The sequence below is a fragment of the Athene cunicularia genome, unplaced genomic scaffold, assembly GCF_003259725.1.
Source record: "Athene cunicularia isolate RWA unplaced genomic scaffold, athCun1 SCF_1, whole genome shotgun sequence".
In the NCBI taxonomy this organism is placed as follows: Eukaryota; Metazoa; Chordata; class Aves; order Strigiformes; family Strigidae; genus Athene; species Athene cunicularia.
In genome coordinates, this window is record NW_020799155.1 from 427,520 (window position 1) to 435,019 (window position 7,500).

The following is a 7,500-nucleotide window of genomic DNA, read 5'->3' on the forward strand; positions in this document are numbered from 1 at the left end:
CGGAACCCGCCCGGCCACGGGGCGAAGGGCCCGCCTCGCCAGAAACGGGCGCCCGCGCAGCACCGCGCATGCGCCGCCGGGAAACGTGGCCCTCGGCAGTGGCGGCGCGGGGGCAGCAGCCCGAGAGCCTCCCGCACCTGGGTGCCAGCAGGAGCGTCTTCTTCACACTCCGTGCCTCCCGTGATCCGTCTTCGGGCGGAATCGGGGTCACCCCCAGACTAACGGGGCACCCGCGTGAGGGCAGCGTGGGGCTGGGGTGGTACCAAGGCAGAATTTCCGCAGCTGGCCGCCGTGAGCTGCGCCACAAGAGAGGGACGCTCGCCCCACGCTGCAGGGGGAGACCAGGCCAAACGTCCCCTACCCCGCAGGTCCTCGTCCATGAAACCCCATTGAAACCTCAGCCCAGGCTCAGGAAGCGACTCTAAACCCTCCTCTCTCATCCTAAGGATCTCCTAACTAGCGAACTCAGTCAGTGCAAAACCAAACTTTCTCTAAAGGAATGTTAAAAGATGAATTACACTAAAAACACAACAGCGGCAACCAAGTCTCTTTCCAAGTTCCCTCTCGAGATACACTCAAGACTCAGTTCTAGTTATTCCCCGAGTACACAAACTTCCACATTGATGTAGTAAGTTTCTTTGCCTTCTCCTTAAGAAGAACTGTTATAAATGATCATTTCCTCCTGGCCTGAAGTCTTAACAATGGCCACCTTGAATTTGTGCATGACAATTTACTAGTCCCTGATTTCATTTCAGATATCAGGAAGAGAGAACAAATGTTTAAATCCCCCCAACATGTTTATTAAATCATATTTCTGTTTGGTCTTCCTTTCGCCAAGTTAAAGCCAATTTAAAAAATTTCCTCTCATGCAAGGGTGGCTGTGTGTTTATTGTTAGTATTTAGTCATCTTAGCATCCCTTTCCTGCACCTCTTCTTTGTTAAAGTACATGCATTTACATACATTTATTTCCAACAAACAGAAACACACACAGGCCCCCGGCTGAGCTGTTACTAGTACCTCAGAACGATACCAGCACTTTTCTAGAATGCGTTAGACTTGTTCACAATCCTATCAGATTGGCAGTGCAACTGATGTACTGTATAAAATAACAAAAGTTTTGTTCTTAACTGCTGAATGCACGATTTAATCTCATTCCTATTATTCTGGTCCACAAGATTATCATACACAGAGAACTGAACAATCCATTCTTCAGAGTTCAGAAAACATGCAATTTTGTGTCCATATCAGCATGTGATGAAAACACAGCAGAAAGGGACATGAATTCCTATTTCGAAATAGCCTCGTGCAGTCTTTTTGTTTAAGCCCGTCTTTATTCAGAGCCATATATTGCTATCTCTTCCTCAAACGAGTTTTCTAAGGCTCTCTGTTTCAAGTGCTGTCCTTAAACCAAGGTAGCACATCCCCGTTATTAAAATAATAACAGTGGCAACAACAAAAAAGCCATTCTGCTATGGTTTCATCACAGATCACTGATCCTGCATTTTTTTCCACTTTGTGTGCTTTCATCCTGAATACTTCTGCCATTGACCTTGTTGCAAGAACTAGATGAATGGGTACACAAAATTGCACATTTTGGCAATGCTGAAGAGGAGAGTGGATTGTTCAGTTCTCTATGATAATCTTGTGGACCGGAATAATAGGAATGAGATTAAATTGTGCATTCAGCAGTTAAGAACAAAACTTCTGCTATTTTATACAGTTCATCAGTTACACTGCCAATCTGATATGACCATGAACAAGCATTATGTGTTTTAGAATAGTCTTCCGTTTTCAAGACCTTGCACACTGATGAGGTATGGAAATCCAAATTGTTCAAGTAATCGCTTCTTTTTCCCCCTTTCCCCTCAACTCCATTATTCAACAAATCTGCTTTTCTCCAGAGACTATAGTCCCTGAAAATCAGATATGACAGGAAGACTTCCCATCACATTGTCAATTATATACACCCCTTCTTTCAATATTCTAGAACAGAGATTACACAGGTGTCTCAGAACTGTGCACTCTTCAACCGTCTCTGATTTTATGTTACTCTAACCTCATCCAAAACTGGCAAAATACTTCCTTGGAAGTTGAACGGTATCTAGAGTCTCCTTAATCTACATTCTATCCTATAACACAGTGCTCTTATGTTTCACCTATAGTCTTTTAAAGTATGTGACCAAACATGAGGTTTTTGATCTTTATTGCACACAGCTCAATCAATTTTGCTCAGACTCACTGCTTTTATGCTTTGTCGTCTCCAACATAAGGAGTTCTCTTCGGTCATGTATTCCTTTACCCAGTTATTATTAATTCACTTAACATACTAGCTGAGTTATTCAGGAGGGTACTTCAGTAGATTTCCACATCAACCTCTTTGTTTCTCTTTTGAATTTTCTTTTCTTGGTTTTTTTTTTTGGTTGGGTTTTTTTTTTTTTTTGGAGGGGGGAGTGTTTGTGAGGGGTTTTATTAATTTCAAATTTAATTTCAATCTTCCTCTTTAGGTTCTCTCTGCTGCTTTTTCCCAAGGGTGCCAGAAAAATAAAAATGTGCATCCTATAGTTCTTCCATCACAGTTGGAAAACTTGTCTGATATTTAAGGAAAATGATCTGGTTTAACCTCCTTAATCTACCCCAGATGTTAAAGAAAACAGAACTGCTGGTTACTCATGAAATGGCAGCCTTCCTTCTGAGCCAATATTAAATCATCCTGTAAAGTGTTTAAATATTGTGCTATGGAGTAAGGGTGTGGGGAGGCACAAATCTACAGACAAAATGTTCAACTGAATCCCAATCATTGTCAGATAATAGAAGAGGAGCCTTCTGTACAGTAGAAACAATATTACCATTAGCATCTTTGCCAAATTCCACCATGCAAATTTACATTCCGTCTAACTGGCTTCCCCTTGCAGTTTTAGTTGGATTCATTTGTCCTTCCTTCCTCTGGCAGCACTCCGATTTCCCTGCTCTGTTTACCTCCTCTTTAAGAAGTCCCAAAGTAATCTCTGTGCACACTATTATCACAGCAATATTTAATATGTTCAAAGACATAGCTATAAGCAATGTGCTGCAAAGGCAAATACAAAACTATCAATCTCTATGATCTAAATTAAATTACAACAGGACAAATAATTGATGAAATTAAATAGGCAGCATCAGCTTGAAACTCACCAACTTTTCCCTGAACATATAAAGACGTACCTCTGTTAGGAACTCTGTTGGTCCCCCATTCTGGATGTTAAAAGGTCTGGCATGGCTACATTCACTCCTAGTTATGGTTACAGAATTATGAAATTCCCATCACTTGCAAGAAGAAATTATGATTTCTTAGAGATGAGATTTTATTTCATCAGCTTTTCCTCCCCCTGTGAGGATGGGAAGGGTGTTTAAGAAGGATCTGCCATGCTCTCAGATCCCTTTCTCTACTATGCCTTACTGCAAAGTGAATTTCTCATTCGGGAATACAAATTCAATGGCAATTCCTACACTTACTACTCACATTGAACTTGCAATGTAGCACCTGGTTATCTTCACTCTCTTCCTCCAAGGTTTCTGCATTCTGCATGTAACAGTCCACCCTGCTCACTTGCAAATACACGGTCTTGGTTAGTATGATTGCAACTAGTTTAGTGGTTTTATTGCTATTACAAGCAGTCCATGAAAAAAACCCAAGATGTTTACAGAATCCCAGAATTATCTAGGTTGGAAAAGACCTTGAAGATCCTCCAGTCCAACCATTAACCTCACTCTGACAGTTCCCAACTCCACCAGATCCCTCAGCGCTGGGTCAGCCCGACTCTTCAACCCCTCCAGGGATGGGGACTCCCCCCCTGCCCTGGGCAGCCCATTCCAACGCCCAACAACCCCTTCTGCAAAGAAATAGTTCCTCAAAGCCAGTCTAATGGTGCAATTTGAGGCTGTTACCTCTTGTCCTATCACTTGTTACTTGGTTCAAGAGACCCATCCCCAGCTCTCTGCACCCTCCTTTCAGGGAGCTGTAGAGGGCCATGAGGTCTCCCCTCAGCCTCCTCTTCTTCAGACTAAACTCCCCCAGTTCCCTCAGCCGCTCCCCGTACGACCTGTGCTCCAGACCCTGCACCAGCTCCGTTGCCCTTCTCTGGACACGCTCGAGTCATTCAATGGCTTTTTTGTAGTGAGGGGCCCAAAACTGAACACAGGAATCGAGGGGCGGCCTCACCAGTGCCGAGTACAGGGGTGAGATCCCTTCCCTGTCCCTGCTGGCCATGCCAGTGGTGACACAAGCCAGGATGCCATTGGCCTTCTTGGCCACCTGAGCACACTGCTGGCTCCTGTTCAGCCGGCTGTCAATCACCCCCAGGTCCCTCTCTGACTGGCAGCTCTCCAGCCACTCCTCCCCAAGCCTGTAGCCCTGCTGGGGGTTGTTGTGGCCCAAGGGCAGCCCCCGGCATTTGGCCTTATTGAAACTCCTCCAGTTGCCTCAGCCCATGGCTCCAGCCTGTCCAGGTCTCTCTGCAGAGCCTCCCTACCCTCGAGCAGATCAACACTCCCACCCAACTGGGTGTCAGCTGCAAACTGACTGAGAGTGCACTTGATCCCCTCGTCTAGATCACCAATAAAGGTGTTAAACAGGAGCGGCTCCAAAACTGAGCCCTGGGGGACACCACTCGTGACTGGCGGCCAACTGGATTTAACTCCGTTCATCACAACTCTTTGGGCCCGGCCATCCAGCCAATTTTTTTTACCCAGTGAAGCATGTGCCCGTCGTTCCTTAAACTACATTAGAAATTCTGGCTGACATAATAGAGATTGAAGTTCAGCATCCAAAATCTATAAGGGTCCATTCTGCAAACACCACCTACCTGTCCCCGTGCCCCCATGATCCAGCATCACAGTGCTTCCCCTTTTGTGGCTATGAACCAACCCACTGCCTCCCAGCCGACAGGAGAAATGAGAGGTCTTCTCCATTGCAACCTGCAACAGCTGACTGGAGTGACAAACAAGTATCAGTCTGTGATGAGGGTTAAATCCTACCTGTCTATCATATTTAGCCAAGTTACAGAATAACTACAGTCCCTACCACTGTACAAACTGAAACTATAGTGGCAACTGAATGACCATTTTCCTTTATTTCAGAGGACACCCCTCAATTCATTTCAGTTTTCACACAAGCAGAGATGACTGAACCAATCTCCTCTTTGCAGCGTGATGCTAAGCAAGGTAACTACTAATTACAGCCTTATTTTCTGTAAAGGGCACTAGCCTTTTAAGAATGGTTTTAGACAAAATATTCCTTTACTCAGTCAAAATATTCCTTCTGCCTCATCTTATAATTGGACACCTGAAATAAAAATAATAGGAAGCATATTCACAGCTGAAAGTTTGCCCATTTAAATGCAACATGAGCCCAGGCCTCAGGTTTTGCATTTGTGACTCAGGCAAGGAAACAGCATGAAAACAGCAAGTCTCCCCAAAGGCTCATTAACAGCTACATAAACAGGTGCTTGCTGCATCAGGGCATTTGGGCATTCAAAGGTTTTACTACAAAGGCCAGGACAGAGCAGCAAGTCAACTCCCTGGCTAGGTCTGGAGACAAAAGCCTTACCACAGCTTCTCGGGTTCAGCAACCTACAAAGAGGGGACAACTTCAGCAGCTGAGCAGATTCACTGTACTCGTGCTGGTGAGGAGCCATAAGGTGGTCAGAGCTGTTAGAGCTGTCTGAGAACCTGGAAAAAGAAATTCGTTCTTTGAGATTTGACCAAGACCTACAAGAGAACATCTGAGGAAAGAAGAGGAAAAATTCATCTTGAAGAACTATGGTTTGTATTTGTGCAACATTTTTATAAACAAGGGAGTTGAAGTTTCTTCATAAAACCTTACAGCAGTGACTTCAACATTTCTTGTTGGTATGAACCGAGCTATTAGTGAGAAATGACATCAACCATTACAGGAAAGTTTTCTTCTGCTTATGCACAAGTTTTGTAATTGTTCATGATGAACTGCCTGATATAAAATTACATATAAAGGGGACAGATAAAAAACATTTTCTTATAAAAGCAATTACCTTTTCTGTAAACGTTTGCATTTCTGAGAAAATAAAAATAAAATTACTATATGGGCAAAACCCCCCAAACATTATTCATATAGACTACTGGTTGTAAAAGCAAGTTAAATAATGTTCTCCAAGACTGATTTGTTGTTAAAATTATAAACCTGGAAGGGTAAGTCACTTGCCAGTAAAATACTAATTTTTCCTTCAATTCAGAAAGTATTTAAAAGCTTGGCTTAAAGAGTGTATTTGTCTCCATGGCCACCAATGACTCATGATATCAAAATATTTCTCATGTAGTTCATTAATGTACAGCTGAAAGAGAAATCATTAATTGCCTCCTCCTGATTATTTGCAATACAGCAATGAAACCATAGCAAGTACAACAGTAAACATAAGCATAATACAATCTTTCTGCTTAAGGAAAGGCTTCATTGGCTGCAACTTCTAAGTTCTGTAGGAGCTGACAAAAATGGGAGCAGAGGACTGTCACTTTCAGGTGACTAAACACAATCCTCCTTTCCCCCACCCCAGTGTACAAAAGATTTATTAGGTTGGCATGAAATTAGCACAATCTTATACACCAAAAAGCAAATACCTTAGTTCACAAGGTGAAGCATACACTGGGGCAAGGAATGAATGATGAATGCATAACTCAGTTTACCATTGTAGATGAACATGAAGGATAAAGACATAATCTTTCATGCACCAAATGTTTTTCCCTGCATCTCCAACAGCATCAGTGCTCAGAGGTCTTTGTCTCAACATCCCTGCACTGAGTGCCTCACAAGCAGGTGGAAACCACAATTGGTGGAAGTGAGATAGTGGGTAGAATTGTCCATAGGAACATAACATTGCAGCAAAACACATCAAGTCACATTTTCGGTTCCAGAATGACACTTACAGCCAAAATGAAGAGGAAGACCAAGCCCAGGATAAATCTGATAATCAGGATTCAAGACTGAGATAAAGAAAAACCTAAGTGTTTCCAGTTTGGACCAAATGCATGGTATGAACAGGGAAGCCCCTTTACTGCAGTCTACCTAAACACAAGGCTATCCTTTATGCCCCTGGAAGTTTCTGTTTCTCTGGTAGCTATGATGTGCATGCATGTTGTGTTTGCATGCTGACTCTCCAACATGCCCACAAAAGCAAGACTGGTCTTCTTATAATGCAAAATTGTTTAGTGATTTAAATGTCCCATTTTTTCCAGGCAGATGTAGCAGATGGGAGTGAAAAGGACAAAAATTCTGCTAAGATGGTGTGTTATATGAGCAACTCATCCAGAAATGTAGTAATACAGCATTCTAAAAGGCCAGCAAGCTAACTGAAAAAAGGCTTGTCAAGAAGCATGTTAGATCACATTGTGTATTGTTGCTTTATACCACAAAAGAAACACCTTAATGCTAGTACACCTTATGTTTACAAAGCTTATGCTAATGGTACAAAATATTGTGCCACAGAATTAAA